The following is a 21,421-nucleotide window of genomic DNA, read 5'->3' as shown; positions in this document are numbered from 1 at the left end:
AAATAACATGGAATGTAAGAAAGTAAAATAAAAATACATATTAATAAATCATGATTTTCTGCACACAATTTTTCTAAAATTATAAGTTTTATATTTATTGTTGTAGAACATAAAATATTGTAAGTGTATCTTTTAATCTTTATTCCAAATAAATAAAATTATACCAACGAGTAGTATCACTTATTAACATTATTAAATGCCGACATAAAAATATATAAACGATACTTCTATTGTATTTTTATTTGAACTCAAGATCCAATATAATATAACTGGATCCATTAATTGAAAAGAAAAGAATTAAATTGGCGTAAATACAGTTTACATTAATTGAATTTAATTCAGTAAAAAAGTTATCTCAAATATCGGAAATGCTTAATCTCTAATTTGAGTTAGATGAGACCGTTCGGTCAAAGAAGTGTCACATTTTCAGTAAATAAAAAGGATAATTACCGAGGCTTTCCTTAAATGTCTTGGAGCTGTGCGCCGAATCATATTCTTAATTTGCTTGTTTTGGTCGTTCTATATTTTTTGCGTAATCTCTGAATTCTCTCTCTGAGCTTTAAATCTACAATAAATTTGCTTGCCGCTTTTCTCATCCAGAATCGAAAATGATACAACACCGCTTTTTGTACACACTCCTTTGCTAAATTACAAGCAGTGACAAGAAAAATCTTTTAATCACATGAGGCGTATAATAGTAAAAAAAATATGTTCAAATTTTATAAATCTTCAAAACTGCAAATTTAGTGCATTATAAAGAAAAGTTTACGTGATTAGTAACGTAACGTGTGTTATGACATGATTTAATTACGATGGAACTAACATACCGTGACCATTCGCATGTTGTGATCCAAGCCACGAGCCTTGCAAACAAAGTGTATTATTTATAATCTATACAAATTTGTATGAAAATAATACAAATGCCACATACTTTTTACAATTTGTCAACACGGTTCTAAATTGTGTACAATTTATTAATATTTTCGCACACAATCATGTATTCGTACACGGTTGCGGATCTGTGTGCAATTAGTAGTTTTAACCGCATATACTAGCTCGTACATTAGTAGTAGTACTAGTTATTGGGTGATAGTTAATTCTGACTGAATTTCAAAGGATGCATTTTTGTATTAGAACTGAAGAAATCTGGGTGCACTTTACTATTAATAATGTTTTGAATATATACGAAAGCACTGTATAGTCATATCATCACTGTTAGGGCATATATTAATTGCCAAAGGCATCAGTCCAAGGAAATAGAGCGTTCATGAAAAAAAAAAAAAGTAAAAAAAAAAACATGCCTTTGATATTATTGCCAGTAGAGGAGAGAAGCAAGGAAAGCCTCTAATGACCAAAGAATCACATATGGAGTGCATGCATGCAAGCACACAGTTTAGTATAAATTGATCAAATTATATATTTTAATGTGAACTATATATAAGTAGTCTTTTAGTAAAAACACCTGTACTAAAGATATTAATTTGCTTAATTTCAATAAATCTTAAATCAAAGACCAATTGGTCAGTGAAACTCTAATTTCATTAACAGATAAGACAAAATCATAATTTAAATCTGGTGTGTATAATTTTTAATTTTACTATTTATTTTTAACATAAAAAGAAAATTAATTAAAATTTGTCTTAACACTCCGTAGAAGAATAAGGCGAATTAAACTAATCAAGGAGACAGAGAGGTACGAATTTGTTTGAAAAAATTACCCTCTGTCCTCTGACAGTGCTTGGTCCGCTTTCAAACGTTGCTATGGACATTTTTTGAATTTGATATCATATATAATATTGTCTCAAAAAAAAAATCATATATAATATGACTATTTATTTATATTTTAAACGCTATAGAGAAATGTAAAACCGGTGAAAAGATATATGTTATACAGGTTCCAACGTGTTAACAGATTCATTCAAAGTAGAAAGATTTTTCATGTGATTGACGTGACCATTCATATCGTGGGGTTAATTATATATATAATTCTAACCAGGTGTGGACACACGATTTTTGTCAGGGCGGGACAATAATCGGATGCAAATAACTTATCGGGTTCAAACCCAATAACTTATCGGGTACAATTCAACATAACAAAAAAAAATACCGATCAATATAATAAAAATCCTAAATTACTTGAAAAAAAATCAACAATTCAACATTTATAGGGAATTTGAAATCAACATTTTGGTTCAACTTGGCAGCCTCTGCCTTTGAATTAAAAAAATAAATAAAAAATAAAAACATTTTGGTTCAACTAATTTTCCCTATTTGGGATCAGCGCCTATTTGGGCTCCGCTAATTTGTTTCGCTCAGAGTTTATATGGGCTCCGTTCCGTCTATTAGAATTCCAAAATGGACTACAGGGGGGCAATTTGAATTTCAGGAAGGGGCAGAGGTCCGAAAAGCAGATTTTTAGCATTATTTTTGAAAATCCAGCGGGGGCAGCTGACCCCCCTCTGCTACAGTAAATCCGCCCTTGATTCTAACTCTCTATTTCTTAAACTATATATTAAAACAAATAGTTTAAAAGTGACTAATAACGGCACGTGTGCTTATGACATAACTTGATTACGGTGTAATAACGTACCATAATTGTTGTCGTACTGTGATTATTTTTTATAATTCTTAATTATTGTGCAACACATCACGTAAAAATTTGATTTTTTCCACGTGTCATCCGAATTATAACGCGGTTAGTCATGTAAGGACAACAAGTGTTATAATTAATCATGGTTCCATTTCCGTGTGACAAACTTTAATAAAATTCATACCATATACAAATTTGTCACAAAATAATAAAAATGACAGAAATTTTCAGGATGCATTTTCTGTAAAATTACAAATTATATATTTATTGTTGTAGAATATAGAAAAAATTATTATATAATTATGTTTTTATTTTATGTTAAATAATGAAAATTCAACTACTCTACATGTCTATCGCTCATTAATATTATTTAAGTGCTTTCTTGTCCATTAAGGAAGACATATCACATTCTTCTCCACGTGTGTATATATAGACCTTATTTGATATACGGAGATATTAAATAATAAAAAGAGAATTTAAATAAAGAAGAGATATATATCACAAGAGAAGAGAACATTTTATTTTATACATTCTCAAAGTTCAAAGAAGAAAATGACATGATATTTCTTCTTATAATATAACAAATTACATAATAATTAATTTAGAGAATCTAAATAGACAACTTAATTATGATCTAACACCATCTATTGAACTTAGAAGTTCTAACTAACTCTTAAAAATTCTAATGCTATTAAAACAACTTAAAAATATAAATAGTCAAATTAAAAAAAATAGCAATATAATAAAATTTTATAGAATACGTAACATGAAATTAATAATACAATTAATAATTATAAAAAGTGATGAACTAATGGGCCCTTTCTTAGAACTTATTCTTAGCCATTCAAAAAAGTTAAAGGACAATTAAACTGTAATTAATGAGTTTAAGTCCGAGTCTTTGTTTGAATCCAAGTCGTTTTTTTTTTAGTTTCGTCATATATCACTCATTAATTTTATTTAGTGGAGAATTCTGATCTAATTTTTATGTAGTTAAATTTTTTTAAAAATGTACAATTCTGATATAATTTTTATTCTAATTTAAAATTAGATGCAACTCAAACATATATAAATTGTAAAGCTGAATAAGTTGAGATTTGGTCCAACCCAATTACCCAAACCTAAAAATTGAATGATTTTTTAAATCTTATCTTTATATAAAATATTTATCTATTATAAATTAGTAATTTTATTATGTATAAATCAGTAACTGACTTGGACAAGACGGTTCAGTAAAATTGAAAGCGAACACTTGTTAAAAATACAGACAATGATGAAATTTTGTTGAAATCTTTTGAGGTCACGCGTGAGATCTTCTTCCATCTTTAATTTCAGCTATAAAATCACTGAATATAAAATAGTTTCATATTCACGACAAAGACACTAGCCTCTCTCCCTCTCTCAAATTCTTCCATTTCACATTTTCACTTCACATCCCTTTCTTCTGTTGAGTGAGAATTCAGGCTACGTCGCTACGATGGTGAGGGTAAGAGGGAATGCGAAACGAATGAGAGACGAATCCTTTCCAAGAGCACAAAGCGAAGGAGAGACGATTCCTCAAGAAGAGACTGTAGGGAAAGCGAAAGGAAACGAAAGAGATCCTCCTCCTCCTCCTCCTCCTCCTCAAGAAGAGATTGGAGGAGAGACTTCCTCTCAAAGAGGACAAAACGAAGGAGAGACGAATCCTCAAGAACAGACTGGAGGGAATGCGAAACAAAACGAAAGAGCTCATCCTCCTCCACAAGAAGAGACTGGAGGAGATACTTCCTCTCAAAGAGGACAAATTGAAGGAGAGATGAATGCTCCTCCTCCTCCTCCTCCTCAAGAAGAGACTGGAGGAGGGACTTCTTCTCAAAGAGGACAAAACGAAGGAGAGATGAATCCTCAAGAAGAAACTGGAGGGAATGCGAAACAAAACGAAAGAGCTCCTCCTCCTCTTCCTGAAGAAGAAACTGGAGGGAATGTGAAACGAAAGGAAAGCGCTCCTCCTCAAGAAGAGACTGGAGGAGAGAATTTCTCTCAAAGAGGACAAAATGAAGGAGAGATGAATCCTTCTCAAGAAGGGACTGGAGGTGAAGACTCTTCCAGTACTTGCAATGAAGAGGTTATATATAATTGCAATGAGATTACAGTCACAGTTGACCCTGACTCACTGAACTGCCCCATCTGCTTTGATCCGTTGCGCCGTCCAATTTATCAAGTTTGTTTTCTTTTTTCAATATTATTCTCTGAAATTGCATCTCTTTTATATTCTGATTTGCGTATATGCTCCATCCAATTTCAGCGCCTATAAAATTTCTCGAAAAGGTTGGGAACAAATTCAGCTTCAATATTGAATGATCTACACCTAATTGTGATCGCTTCTTGAAATCTCAATATTTAAGGATTATGCCATAGTTTATAATCTGATAAGAAAGCAAACTACACCAACAGTTTCCATCATTTGTACCTTCGAATAGAACACCTCCTATTTTGCAAATCAAACCGAGAACCAGGTATTGATTCATATTTGGAAATGACAACTGCTTTTTAAGTTGTTATCTTTGATGATTATCACAAGCATAACATATCTGTGGTTGCGATTGTAAATCAAGTAAAATCCAAGTTTAATTGACATGCAATGCAATGATTGCAGTTGAGGTTTTTAATTTAATTTGGTACAAATTGAATATTGCAAAATGCAAAAACTGAAACCATTCATGGCCTTTTGGCAGTGCATATTAGGTCACATCGTGTGTGTCTCCTGCTGGGAAAAAGGACAGTACGAGCGTCCCACCTGCAATAAACCGAAAGGGCCCCAAAACAGCGTACTTGAGAAGATGTTGGATGCCATATATCTCCGTTGCCCTAATGCCAATTATGGTTGCCCCACGTCTATTTCTTACTCGCAAATGGACGTTCACACTGAAACATGTGAGTATGGCCCGTCTCCAGGTGGATCCGAATCCTCCGACTCCACGGCAGCAAAGACAAAGCGGAGAAAGACTTTGAATCCTCCTTCTCAAGAAGAGAATGGAGTAGGAGAAGAAGAGACTACAGGAAGAAATGAGATTCGAGCCACAATCGACCCTACCTCACTGGAGTGCGGTATTTGCTCCGATCCGTTGTGCCCTCCACTTTATCAGGTTTATTTTTCAATATTATTCTCTGGAAATTTTGCATATTTTTTCTCCTAGTTTGCATTAATACTCCTTAGAATTTCAGTGCCTTTATAATTTCACAAAAACTTGTGTACAGATTCAGCTTCAATATTTGAACGATCTGAACTGAAGTGTGATCATTTTTTTCAATCTCAAATTTTAATGATTATGTCATAATTTATCATCTAAAAGGCAGCAAACTACACAACCAGTTTGCATTGTTTTCAATTTTTAATTTTGAATAGTACAAGTACAGTTTCCCTGAAATGAGCAAACAAAATGGGCCTCGTTTTTTATTAATACAAGTATATTTTTTTACCTTAAATTATTGCCTAATACGTCCACGGGCTCGTTTAGTGTGCTGGATTTTGAGTTCTTTTACACTTGTTAGAAAGTAATAAGGTTGCTAAAAAGATGACAAATATTTCTATTTGTTTCTTCTCTTTTCTGTTTGGTTGATATTTATCTCAGAAACATAACTGCCATTTGGAATTAACTTGAAAGATTGACTGACTGTTTAGTCTCGTTTTTTTTTCCGCTCATCTCTAACATTTGATGATATTCAGAAATATGAGATATTTGAGGTTGAGATTTTTAATTCAATTTGGTACAACTTGAAGCAATTTTTTGTTTTTACCTTATATTGCAAATGCAAGAACTGAACAAATCCAAGTTCTTTTTTCAATGATCATATAGCCTGTTACTCCTGCTACAAAAAAGTACAGTACAAATGCCCCATGTGCAATAAACCGATAGGGACCCAGAACATCGCACTCGAGAAAATGTTGGAATCAATACATCTTACTTGCCCTCATGCTAGTTTTGGTTGCTGCCAGTCTCTGTCATACTCAGAGATGCAAGTGCACATTAAAACGTGTGAGTTTGGCCAGTCTCGATGCCCCATTCAAGGGTGTGATCACAAGGCCTTTTCAGGTAAACATTTTTACTGGTCAATACTTTTTTTGTTCTGGTATTAGTACAAAAATGCAGGGTTTAATATTGTGGAATTGCTGTGGTTCCAAGTATTTGGTTGGTATTGCATGGCTGTACTTTTCTTGATTGAAACATAAAGCTGCATGCAGCATACTAAAAGTTTAAATGCAGGGTTTATCATTTCTGTTATGCAAGCCTTGATAGGCAAATCTTGATTTCTCAAATTTTTTTGACGAAAAGTTTGTTTGCAAAATCAAACCTTATTTTGGTTCTTTTATTTGTTCATATAAAATTATAGGAGAATGGCGGGGACATTTTCTGAAAGACCACCGGGACCGCAGCATTTACTACAGTTATGGTCACTCCCTCACTATAATTTTGAATGAAGAGGATCTTTATTATGGCTTTATTGGACCCGGTAAAGATTTGTTTCTGCTCGTGAAGGAACCCATTCCAAATTTTGGGAATGTTATATCTTTATTTTACATTGATCTGCCTGATCTGGGCGAAAATTACTTCTCATATGAACTTGAGGAGTGGTGGCTGACAGGTAGAAGTTATAAGTCGCCAGCGGTTTCAATCAAGGAGTGGAAGAGAGGTGAAGTGCATTTTTCTTCCCTTTTTGTACCATCACGGGTCTCGTCGGGATATAAGGTACATGTTTTAATAAATAAAAAAGAGTAATGTATTCTCGTCAGACTAAAGAAGATGACATTTTTCTAGGATGGGTCTATCTATGCAACTCATGTCAGTAATCTTCCTTGTTTTGAAATACTAGATTAGTTATGGAGTAACCATAGTGGTCTTGAAATGAAGTTGTCTGTTTTGTTTCTTTTAAAGAATTTTGTTTGTTTGTTATCAGCATTGGCACTTGATGGGCTGGTGTTGTGATATGCTGATTGTAATTTAGTTGTCTAAATTTGAATTTTAGTGCATTCCATTTAGTGGTAATTAGTGATCTCAGTTTAGTTTCTAAGGAGAAATATGAATTGTATAATGCAGAAACTATGTTCTTTGCTCTGTGTGTGTATTTTTTTTTTTTTTTTTTAATTTCAGAAACAAGCAAAGTGGTGGATGGGTGATATTTTTACAGATGATGCACTCACCATTTGCATAGCATAAATTTCCGGGAAATCAAACAGCCCAGAGTTTGCTCAGCATTTGGCTAAAATACGTCCAATAAAATAAAATACGTTTTTCAATAAAATCGAAGCTATTATAATTCATTTAATTGCATGTACTTAAAAGCTTGTTCTTCCAGGTAGGCATCTGCTTGTTCTTGCAGCTGTTAAGAATACCAGATAAAATTAGTTAGATATTTTACAAAGCTAAAGAAGACTAGTAAACAGTGTTGTTACTCAACCAATTTTCACTTTTGTTTGTCTAGTTATATATCTAACACGAAAATCAGACTTGACAATTGCAAAGTTTTCAATTGAGCATAAACTGAGACACACTAGCACAATTGCACAGTCGACTAATATTACACGACGGGGTAAAATCGTAAATTGAGGAAAGACCAACTATATTGAGACTTGGTTTCTCAATTAGTGATCTACAAAATTTGCATCTCGTCCGATAAAATCTATTTTTTTTTTTGTAAATGCTAATTTGCGGAGCTAGATACTACAAGTAAATAGGACCAAAAAGTAACTTAAAAATGAAGAAAAAATATCTGACCTATCTCCTGATCAATTCTTCTCTAAGCTTTTAGTCTCTCAATTTCTAGCAATGCCACTTCCCTCTCTGTTACATTCTCATTTTCATCCAGTTTGTTTATTCATTTTAAGCCTCGTACTTTTCATTTAGTCCTCATTTTTAACCAGTTTATTTATCCAGTCAATCCTCAATTTACTTGCACAGCTTTTTGTTGTGATGCATATCGTGTGTTGATCTTTGTCAACATTTGTTAAAATGACCTAAGAAATATATACTGTAAGTCTTTTCAAAACAAATATTAAGAAATGTCAAACCAAAATTAAGCAATGTCAAAACCGAAATTAAGCAATTAATGTCAAAACGACAAAATCCAATATTAAGATTTTATGAATCAATATATAGTATGACTTGCTGAATCAATATTAAGTTTCTGAATCAATACTATGACTTGTTGCATCAATATTATGACTTGATGAATCAATATTAAGACTTTAATAATTCTGAATCAATATTGTGACTTGCTTAATAAATATTAAGAGTTTATGAATGAATATTATGACTTGTTGAATCAATATTGAAGACTATCTAATGAAAATTAAGATATTCTGAATCACTATTATTTTCAAAACCAATATGAAGCAATGTCAAAATGGCAAAAGCAATACTAAGCATTGTTTAAATAAATATTAAGACTTCTGTGAAGCAATATTAATATTGGAGTTATGCTCAGCGACTGGTGGGCAGGGGGCTCCCCTGACGTTGCGTGTGGGGCAGAAGTGGTCCAATGATCAAAGCCTTTGACCAGTCGGGAATGCATAGAGGATTGCAGTTGGGGACTGTTATTGCGTCCTTTTTTTTTGATAAAAATATGATGAGAAAAAATTATTATATAGCACTTGAAATAAGAAATTGACAACGAATTGAAGGGTATCTAAGAAATTAAGAATTTCATAAAACAATGAGTGAGTGCATAAATAACTAGGCAATTGGTCCGAAACAATTTCTTACCATAAATAATCCTATATTTTCTCAAAATTATTTCAGATTTGTATCAATGACAAGAACTCTTAAGCAAATATTTGGCAATAAATTATTGATATACTAGATGCACCAAAAAAGAAGGGCTTAATAATTAAATTGCTCCGGATATTTTTATTGGATGAAGCTGTTGGCAACAAGTTTAAAATCTTCTCAATTCCATAAAACTACCGATCTTTGCTGTACTGTTTACATTAATACTCATAGATGTAGCAGTTTTGAATGAGCATCGAATAAAATGCAATCAGATATATATTCAGTTGGAACTGTTGAATTCACTTTGAGATCCATGAAAAAATTAAAATTTAATTTAACCGGATGCCCATCAGACGATATTTTTTTTCTTTAGTATTTAAAATATAAATAAATAGTTTTATATATGATGTCAGATTCGAAACATGTCCATACCAACGTTTGAAAAAGGACCAAACATAGTCAGTCTCAGAGAGCATATTTTTTAACAAAATTACATCTCTCAATCTCCTTGATTTGTTTAATTCGCCTTATTCTTTTTCGGAATATTAAACAAATTTTAATTATTTTTCTGTTTATGTTGTAAATAATTGGTAAAATTGAAAATTATACATACCAAATTTAAATTATGACTTATTGTTTTATCAAAATAATTAGAGTTTGACATGTAGACCAAATTGGTTTATAATTTAGGATATTTTGAAATTATAATTTAGGACTTTTAGAAATTATGCAAATGTCTTTAGTAAAAATGTTTTTACTCGAATACCATCAATATATACTTCACGTTAAAATACTTAATTTGACCAATTTATATTATGCTGTGTGTTTGCATGTGTGCACTGTCATAGTCTTTTTTTTTTATGAACATTCAATTTGCCTTGGACTGAACAGTGATGATATATATAACTATACAGTGCTCTCATATATATTCAATACACTCAATAAAATATGAGTGAGTCTATGCTACTATGCATATTACGATTTGGCACCGTGCTACGGCTCTATATTCGAGTTTTCAAATCCTAACGGTCGATCCGAACCGTTCATCTTGTTCTCCATATTAATGTGTTTGGAGACCAAATTTTATATTTTTTGAAATTTTTTTACTATTTTTTTAGATTTATTGAAAATCACTGTTTTTGGATGGTCCAGAATTTTCAGATCAAGTGATTTTCTAAATATCTAAAAAAATAGTAAAAAGTTTTCAAAAAATGTAAAATTTGGTCTCCAAACACATATTAATATGGAGAACAAGATGAACGGTTTGGATCGACTGTTAGGATTTGAAAACTCGAATATAGAGCCGTAGCACGGTAACAACCCGTGATATGCATAGTACCATAGACTCACTCATAAAATATATATCCAAAACATTAATACTAAAGTGCACCCAGATTTCTTCAGTTCTAATACAAGAATGCATTCTTTAAAATTCAGTTATAAACTATCGTCCAACTACTTCTACATAATATATACGAATGACTACGCACAGTTAAAATTACTAATTACACAAGGATCCGCAACCGTGTACAACACAGTATGCGAAACTGTCGATAAATTATATACAATTCTAGAACCATATCGACAAATTTGCAAAAATTATGTACTATTTGCTAACAAATTTGTACAAATTAAGAACAATACACTTTGCTACACAAAATTAAAAACATAGCTAATTACGAGACATGTGGCATGGATTAATATTGTGTCGTGCCGTAATCAAGTAAAATTTTCACCTGACATGTATCATGACCAAAATTACGAATAATGTGACAACATGCAAATGGTCATAATATGTTAGTTCATCATGATCAAGTCATGTCGTAACACACGTGATGTTATTAATCACGTAATTTTTTCTTAGTAATTTAAGTAATTTATTGAAATTTTTTTATAAAAGTTATGTAGAAAAATTATGAAATAACATTAAAAACATTCTGTTTAGAAGAAATAAATTTATGATGGTGTATCAAGTAGCATGAATTTTTTTTTCAAACGTAAATTTTTTATATATCCGCATCTTATTATGAGACTTTTTAGAATCAAAATTATAACTCAACAAAAAAAATACAGTTTGACTTTAACGAGTATAAATTCATTTGAACACTTTGTAAACCACTAAAATTTATTAAATAAAGCATGTGCAGTTTTCAAGAGTAATAATATTTGAACATGTTTTTTTTTTAATTATTATACATCTCATGTGATTACAAGAGTTTTTGTCAGGCTTGTAATTATGCAAAGATGTGTGCAAAGAGAGTGGTGATGTATCATTTCTGATTCTAAATGAGAAAAGCAGCGAGCATATTAATTGTGTAGCAGCAGAGAGTCAGACTCGGATAGTGTATTTATACTCGGGCGGGTACGGGTACCCCGGGTATACCCGGGACGGGTACGGGTACGTCTCGGGTACGGGTATACTCGGGTACAAGGGTATACGGGTACGGGTATGGCGGGTATAATTTTCAAAAACCATACCCTACCCGTCTTATACCCGTACCCGTGTACCCTTGACGGGTAAGGCGGGTACGGGTACGGGTACGGGTAGGGCGGGTACGGGTACGGGTAGGGCGGGTACGGGTATTTTTTTTTTTTTTTGCTGTTTTTTTTTCTGGTTTTTTGCTGTTTTTTTTTTGTTGGTTTTTTGTTGATTTTTTGTTGGTTTTTTTTTTGTTGGATTTTTTTTGGGGGGAAAAAACAGAAATTTTGAAATTTGAAATGGCAATGAACAGTAGTCGGGTATACGGGTACGGGTAAACTCAGGTAGGGTATGGTCGGGTATTGGTCCAAAAATGTGAGTCCGGTCCTATTTTTGCCCCTACCTGCGTACCCGACCCATACCCGGGCTCGGGCACGGGCGGGTAGGGTAGGGTATGCCCGTTAAGGGTATTGTTAATACTCTAGACTCGGAGATCACGCAAAAAATATATTATCTGAATTCGCAAACAGTGATGCAAATTCAGGAGAGAATACTGGTATTATCTCCAACGGGTCATGGAGGGACGTGGTTTCCCTCAAAGATGGATTCGATGGATTGAGACTCTACTTACTACAGCTTCATCGAGAATTGTAATGAACGGAGGAGAATCAGATTTTTCTTTCATAAAAAGGGATTACGACAAGGGGACTCATTGTCTCCTATGCTGTTTGATATTGCGGTTGATGTTCTTAGCAAGATGATAGTGGTTCTTAATGGCTCGGTACAGTCCCGGTTAACTAAGAAACTGAAACAAGCTGTTGTCATCCACCAATATGCAGACGATACTGTTTTCATTGCAAATGCAGAACCAATAACAATTATCACGCTCAAGGTACTGTTAAGATTATTCACTGCAATATCAGGTCTAGAAATTAATTTTGAGAAAAGCACATGGATACCTCTCAATATTTGTGCTAACCAGGTGCCGGTAATAACATCAGTTCTAGGCTGCTCCTTATCGGATTTTCATACTATCTATTTAGGTTTGCCATTAACTTTGAAAAAACCAAATAGAGAGCTGTTCATGCCTTTGATTGAGAAAATTGAATCCAAGTTGGAAGGGTGGAAAAGTCGGCTCATCTCAAGGGGGAGGTCGGCTACAGCTAATTTTTTTTTTTTTTTAATTTCGGCCAGAGGTAGTTTCACGGATTTTAGAGAAAAATCATGTAATTGTGGCTTGAAAATTTATGAAACTCGGGCTGAAAAAACAATTTGGTACAAAATAAAAAAAAAATCGAACCAATTAAGTTGGTTTAACAATTTTATTTTTATTATTTATGGTTTCTTAAAAAAAAATTTCCACCGCAGGGCTCGAATTTTTTTTCCAGGTAATTAAACCTCGCTAGCATCTACATCCCTGAAATTCTTGGAGTTCCTAAATAACTGTTAACTAATTTTTAGAAATTGTCTCTGAAAGTTTCTAAACTCCCACATTCCTGAAATTAAAATTAGAGTTTCTTAATTACCACATCAGCAAATAAATTACAAGATAAAATAATTTCAGCGAATTATTTGGCCATGTCAGAGTTTATAAACGATTTCTTATTAAGAAACTTTGGAGCAAAGTTGCTAAATAAGAAACCCATCTGCATCCCTGAAATGATTTAGAAACTGCCACATCAGATTAGAAACTCCAAGAGTTTCAGAGATGTAGATGCTCTAATTGTCCCCTTTTTACTGAAAAAAGTGATGAACTTTCACATAATAGTCGCGTCTAATCTAAATGGGACACTAATAATTTCACAATATTAATTACATACATGATTAACTTATTAGAGAAATATTTTATGTGAAGAAAGATTCAAACTTGCTTCGATTCTGTGAGTTTGAGTTAGACCGAATTTCAAAATTGTTTTTAACAAACTAAAATTAATATAATTTCGAATTAATATATGGTTAATTTAAATTGTATTTGTGTCTATTTAATTCTTCTTTTTTAAATTATTGGGTGTTCAGTTCAAGTAAAATATCGTTTGTATATTTTTATATCTGCACATAATAATATCCACTGAGTGATACACATGAAGTAGGATATAATTTTCTTTATGTAGAATAAAGATTGAAAGAAATTTTTCAGTGTTCTAAATAGTGTGTTATAGCAACATAATAGCGTTTTTGGACCTTAAATGCTAATTTATAGGATAAAAATGCGTTATTTCTACTACGACCGATATGACGGTAATAGCGGTTCACTATGTGCGCTACACGCTACACGTTATAATGCAAGCTATGCTACATAGGTTTTTATATAAAGTCCTAATTGAAAATTAATTTTAAATATTATTTTTTCAAGTTCCATATTGATTTTTCTTTTAAATAGAAAAAGATAAATAGTTTATTTCATGATTCTTAGGTTTCTTTTCAATAGAAAAAATATACAGTTTATGTCATGATGCTTAGATTATTTTGAATGGAAAAAGATAGATAGTTTATAATATTATTGGAGATATTTTGAAAATTATTGAGTATAGGTAATTATTTTGGTGAAAAAACCGTAGAAAAAAAATTAAAAGAGTAATAATTTTGTTATGCGGAAGAGTGTAACGATAATAATTTCAACAGCCAAGGAACGTCCTTTGCTCTTCTCAATATTAGTTTAATTGCGTTCTCTTTAATTACTCTTTACTTCTCATTTTACTTTCTCTATGCAACCTTTAAATTAGCTCTATTCTTGCTTTATTCCTTGTTTTATCCAAACGCACCCTATGTTTCTAGTGTCAAATACATGGAACTAAACTTGCTACATATCGAGCACAACACTCATGCTTATCACAAGATTTAAAAAAATATCTCTCTTCACACTCAGAACACTCAGAACAGGAGAGCGATCGAAGGGATATATAGTTGCGTCTATTAGGTTTGAAGTTTAAGGACAATTAAAAACATTATTTGATTTTTTTGTTAATATTAATCAGTATTATTTTAAATGGATAAAATAAAAAAAGGAGAATATTAATTGATAGAAATATTAGTTTGGTTTCAGAAATAACTACTTTTGAAAATTTTGTTGGAAAAATATCTAAATGTGGAGTTGTGATGGATATACATATATATCTAACTTTTTCTAAAAATGCAACTAGAAAATACCAATAAAGAAGTTTTGGAATGAGGGCAGCCTTAGCTCGGAGAGAAGATCATGACCAAAAAGAAGAAAAACCCTATGATATGCATGAGGTTCTGAATTGTTGAATCACTGCTATATAACAAATATAGGTCGATGCATCCAATCGTTAATGTTTGCTTCTGACTACAAATGTTTAATCTTAACCGCTCAGCTCATTAATTATTAAATCTCGACCGTCATCAGTTTATATTTTTTTGGGAATTTTCTTTACTATTTTTTTTAGATAGATACAAAATTATTGTTTTCAGATAATTTTGGACCATTCAAAACAGATATTTTGAACCTATTTGAAAAATATATAATCTGGTCTTCAAACACATTTTAATATGGAAATTATGTTGAGGTGGTTCAGATCGTCAACAATTAGACTGAAATTGCGAAAACTTACTCGTTATAACTTATAAAATGTTCTGACATTATCCGGACTCCATATTAATCTGATTTGATTAATTTAGTTATCATTAAAATAGCACAATTGCATGTACTAATAATATTTTGGCTTCGGTATAACAATTTTTTTTTTGATAAATTAATTTTGGTTGTTTTGATTAATTTAAGTCATGATTAAAGTAACAAGTTTCAACCAAATATAAATATTTAAGCTATGACTGAAGTGATAAGATTCTATCAGTTAAGAATAACTTGAACCGTCAATCCTTCGTTAATCAACAGAACTTGAAATTAACCTTCTAGAGTACAATATTGGGAACTCAGGTCCATAGCACAGTTAATTTTTCAAGCCCTTTTCTTTTATATTGCATACATGTGAACTTGCCACATTTCTAAAGCCCCTTGTTTTATCTATATTGAAGGTGCTTAATTGAGACAATATATCTTCTAGCCCAAGTTGCCTACTAATGCAACTTATACCAGGACCAATCCACAACCAAATGATCTTTCGAAGTTACATGTAATAAGGTTCCTATCAAAGTCCTCAATAGATATAGTTGATGATTAATTCCAAATGACAATTGATAGATGCATCGTGAAATGCGTTGCCTCCAGATCCAATATAGAAATAACGAAAAAAAAAATAACATTTTGAAAGAAAAATTCCATTTCCTCATAAAGTAGAAAACTGTAGTTATAATAATCTGTAGTTTAATGTTTAAAGTTACTTTTAATCTTCAATTTTTTAGATTTGTAACGACTGAAATATGTGGAATTGTCAATTGTTGCTGGTACCATTTAAGAATAACTTTATATTTCCTTTTAGTTTTTAATCATGCAATTCATGCAATTTTTGCTGGTACCGTATGTTGGTATATTCTGATCAGATGCATTTAGAATATTACAAATAAAAACAAAAAGGATAAATTTCGCTGGAGGTCACTAAACTTTGTTATTTGTCACGAATTGGTCACTCAACTTTGATTTGTCCCTTTTGAGTCACTCAACTTTGTTATTTGTCCCAATCAAGTCACTCAACGTTTTCCATCCAAATTTTTAACGGAATATTCCTATTCCGTCCAAAAAATTAACGGAATATACCCATTCCATCCAAAATTTTAACGGAATTAGCATATTCCTTCCAAAAAACTAACGGAATTAGCATATTCCGTTAAAAATTTGGATGGAAAACGTTGAGTGACTTGATTGGAACAAATAACAAAGTTGAGTGACTCAAAAGGGACAAATCAAAGTTGAGTGACCAATTCGTGACAAATAACAAAGTTTAGTGACCTCCAGCGAAATTTACCCAAACAAAAAGCTATCAAACATACTGGTACACAATTAACACCAACTGAGAAATCACTCGGGACTTGGTATCTGTCACACCCCAAACCAGAAGTTCTGGATTAAGGTGTGATCAACCTCGCCTCGTGCTTAATTAATCATTAAGCACGCAAGGCTAATCATAAATAATAAATCAAACAACAGCGGAAGCAACATAATATAAATATCAAGCATCAGTCACATAGCAAATAAATAAACATACTCATACATAACATATAATTCGATCCATCTCGGATCCAAATAACACCATCTATAGAAGGGGATACATGATCTATCGAACCCGTATATATAACACAGAAAATACGGGACTCGTAAACCTAATCAAAGCCTAACCCTAACTAGGTCAAGTGATGTGGCCCTCGGGGACAGCTCCTGACATTTCCTGCTGCGGACCACCAGAACCTGTACCTAAAACCCACGAAACAACTTGTGAGTGAGCGACGAATCGCCCAGTATGTGACCCAGAATTATCCCCTCTGGGATCCTCTACGGCCAAAGCACTTTTATTTTATAAAATGAATACAATTAAAAATATGCACATGTGTAAACCTATATTAATATCTAATAGAACTTATAATACTTTTGAATGATGTCATGATGCGATTATTATATTATGCCAACATGCGAAATAAACCCAAAATAAAATCAAGGTGTAATATCGGATACAAATCAAATCGGAATGCAGTACTCATTGCACTGTGTGTCCAAATACAATAATAATAATAATAATATGGATAAAGTAAATCACCCCGTGCCGTGCCAATAGGATCAAAAGAATCGAATAATATAATCCAAGGACTGTGATCAGAGTGCAATGATACACGTTGCCTAGTGACATCGAGCATTGCTCCACAAGAACTGCACACTAGCCGATGGTTATACCTTTACCAAAAGAATCTGAATAATATAATCCAAGGACTGTGATCAGGGAACAATGATACACGTTGCCTAATGACATCGCGCATTGCCCACAAGAACTGCACACTAGCCGATGGTTATACCTTTACCAAAATCCGGTGTGTCATCTCGCCTAACGATTCATCACCCAAACATATCCAATAGGAGAAATCATACAATGCAAGTCGTAAAAAGTTAATCTCTTTCCTCATGAGCAGAAGAGAACTCTACCGTCCGGCCAGACCAATAGGACACCACACATGGATTCTACCCAAACCGGTGCTGGAACCTCGCACAAGATTCTACCCAACACTACCCGGCTTGGAATCCCGTTTTGGATTCTACCCAAACCGGTGCTGGAACCCCGTACAAGATTCTACCCAACACTACCCGGCTTGGAATCCCGTTCTAGGCAAAGTAGCTCCTAATGTAGGGAAGGAATAAATCTCGAATCGTCCGTGCCTCAGGGCTCGAGTCCGGCCCGCACGCAATGGTAAAATGAATCGAAAAGAATACATAATCAAGTTTATACATATAATATAATCCTAAAGCCATCCAAGGATCAAGTGACCCTCAGCTCAATGGCTGTCGGGCCGTCCCATGCCAAGTGACACCAAGACGGAACGAAGTCACTCGGCTCTGCTCAGCTCTCACCAATGCATGCGTATGCACGTAAAATAATAATATAGTCTTCTACGAGAAGAAGACAGCTAATAACCTAATATTCTAATAAGATATATATATAATATTATTTAATTACTCTACTCTTAAAATACAGTAAATTCGAGTTTTTCAGGGTTTTATGCAATTCTACCTACAGTGCAGAAAGGATAAACATGCTCTAAAGTTTTAATGCAACTACTTAAAAATAAAGTGCGAATGTCAGGTCAGATGGATCGACTGGTAAGAGTACGCCCACGAAAAGAATAATTCAGATATCCCACACCTGAGGGGGCTGGAGTCTCTGTCGCTAAAAATCAGCGTGCTCCACGTATGCTCCGATCTGCGGGTCAGTCGGATCGGCCCACGGGTCGGTCTCGTACGGAGTCGACTGATCTGTGATCACGTAATTTAAACTAATTAAAATCTATGCTAATTTATTATAACCCTCGTCCCAGTTAATGTGCAATTCAATTTCTCGATTAGTTCGATTTATAAAATTACCGATTCAGTCAGTCTGACTGATCCGGTTAGGCATATATTAATTATTTAATTTCATGTCATCGAGCTTAGCGTTAATCTTAATTTCTTTATAAGTTCGTCAGATATTGATCATTCACTTTGATCAAATTTAATCCTAAATTAATTTATATATTTAATAATTTAATTTGAAGATATATTGCTTGTAGAAACTCAAATATCGAATTATTCGTAAATAAAAATAATTGTTCGAGAGCTACGGTAAATTAACGGGTTTTACTTAACTAATATATTTTAATTGCCTATCTACTTTGAATTATTTTAAACGGACTACAATTCATTTTAATTTATCAAAATTCGGTTTCGAAAGTAAATTTATAATCAAAAATCTCTAATGCGAATATTCTAATAAAAATATATTGATTGTATGGTCATTGCAATTTTTATAATCCGTTTTAATATAGTTTAGTTATTTTATATTCTAGATGTATAATTCTTTTATAAATTTTAAAAAACAGAACCTTTAATTATTGTACGCGTTTTCTAATTAATTTATTCCTAAGTCGCGCAATTCGTTATTTTTATAACTAAATTAATTTCTACGTTTAATTAGTCGTTTCGAATCTATGTCCAATAAATACTTTCCGTTGCTAAATAAATTGGTCCTTTAATAATTAACAACGAATTTTTGTACAAGTTCGAAAAATGTTTAAAAGGATTATTTTAACTTTAAAAACTTTTTATAAAACTTTTATTTTAGTTTAATGTGTTGGGTGTTTTAATTAGATTTGTTTCGGGATCATACAGGTGTCCAATTGGGTTTATTTTGTATCTGCTCAAATTATGTTATGAGGCATCAGACCCTGGACGGTATAATCATCTCCCGAATTAAATTTAAGTTTACATAAGCATCCGGTTTTATTCGGTTACATTATCAAAACCTAAATTTTAAAAGCCATCATTTAATCCGTCAATTCTTTTATACCTTTCGGCCCATTTGACTTATCAATTCTCAATTCAAGGTCCATTCACATAAATACATACATATGGCCGGCATTACATATAAATTTCACCAATTTACACTTTGGCCCCTTCACTTAAATTATTTACACCTTTTTGGGGTAATTGCATAACTACCCCTAAATTTTAAAAAAAGTTCACAGTTTGGTCCCTGTCATTTCAAAGGCTGGTAAAACAGATCAGAACCGTACCAGAATATACACTGGGCTGGTACACTGGTACCAACCACATACACAAGTCAAACAACACGCAATCCATATTCACAGCATCAGCACAGAACAGAACAGAAACAACACAGTCACACGCAACAGAGGCAACAAATCAGAGGGCAAAGTACCCAGCCAAACAAAACAAAGCAAGGCAGCAGGTCAAGGCAAACAGAACCAAAACAGAACAGGAACACAGCCAAGGCACAGGTCAGAGAGCATGGCAACACAGCCACGCGCATTGGCTTGCCGAGAAAATCAACAACCCGAGCAAGCCGCAAAAATTCAATCTTTCACAGCACCATCACAGAAAAAAAGTAAGGTGCTAAAGCTTACCCGATAAGAGCTAGCACGGAATGGAGAGAGCAAGAGGAATCAACACCGGTACAGCAACAACAAGCAACAGAACCGCACCAGCCAAGCACCAGAACAACCAGAGAACCAGAACAACCAGAGAACCAGAACAAGCCAACCAGAACAACAGAAAAGAGGGGAAAGAGAGGGATTTCTCAGCACATGAGCGAAAATCAAGAGCTAAGCTCAAGAGAGAGAAAGGGGGGGCTTATATACCCGAAAAGGAAAAACCACACGCAATAGGCAGTACGACCGGCTGACAACGGAAAGACAGCGGCTACTTTCGCCGTTTCGCATTAACTTCGACGAGACAACGAGAGAGAAAGAGAGCGGGGAAATCAAACCCGGATGCCATCTCCTAAAAGGAGATAAAAAGAGAGAAGGAGCACGGGGGTGGGGTCGGGCTGTCAGGCATCGAAAAGGATGTGGGCTCGTCGCTGCAGCGACAGAAGGGAGGAGACGAGGCTTTGCCTCTGTCTTGCGCGAACAGGAGAGGAAAGGGACGAAGAGGGTGAAAACCTGGCGGACCCGAATTCTTCATCTAATTGGGTTAAAGTTCATATTTTAATTAATATAAGGTGCTTCAAGATTGGTGCAAGCTTAAGGATCCAATGGTTAAAAGAATTGAATGGTTTAAGGCATTTGGGCGGACCCGACAAAATTTATCAAATTTGGTTAAGCATGAATTCGTTTCAAATTGAATTGAGCAAGGGAACGAAGGATGGCTTTGGGATTCGTGCTAAATAAATATGAACGGTTTTAGATTCCTCACATAGTATAATTGATTAATTTGTGGTATCAATTACATAAACTTTTAACCAATCAGCCTCACGGATTTGTATTCAAAATTATATACAAGTTTGTTGTGCTTAATTCAAAAGAAAATTTTGTTTATGATCTTAATCAAGGTTTTAGATAGATAATTTTATCTTATATATGTATATATCTTATTTATATATATATGTTCATAATTTCTAAACATATAGTTAATATCAAATCTATAAATTTTAAATAGATAAAATTTATAACTTTTATATAAATTTAATCGTACGAAAGCTTCGTATAATTTATCTTTCTAATTAGTATTCTATTTATTTATCTCATTATATAAAACCTATTGTTTTTATTTTC

At 33.2% G+C, this 21,421-nt stretch overlaps 1 long non-coding RNA gene across 1 annotated transcript; it reads right to left on the bottom strand.

The window, feature by feature from the left end:
* Positions 1-16,814: 16,814 nt before the first annotated feature.
* Positions 16,815-18,627, bottom strand: LOC144548775 (uncharacterized). The gene is made up of 2 exons (XR_013509470.1): positions 18,517-18,627; positions 16,815-17,081 (listed from the first exon to the last, which is right to left on the bottom strand). It is a non-coding gene; the product is annotated as an uncharacterized LOC144548775 (long non-coding RNA).
* Positions 18,628-21,421: the final 2,794 nt, after the last annotated feature.

Source organism: Carex rostrata, chromosome 34 (genome assembly GCF_964058835.1).
Source record: "Carex rostrata chromosome 34, lpCarRost1.2, whole genome shotgun sequence".
Lineage (NCBI taxonomy): Eukaryota > Viridiplantae > Streptophyta > Magnoliopsida > Poales > Cyperaceae > Carex > Carex rostrata.
This window is presented reverse-complemented; position numbering and strand designations above follow the sequence as displayed.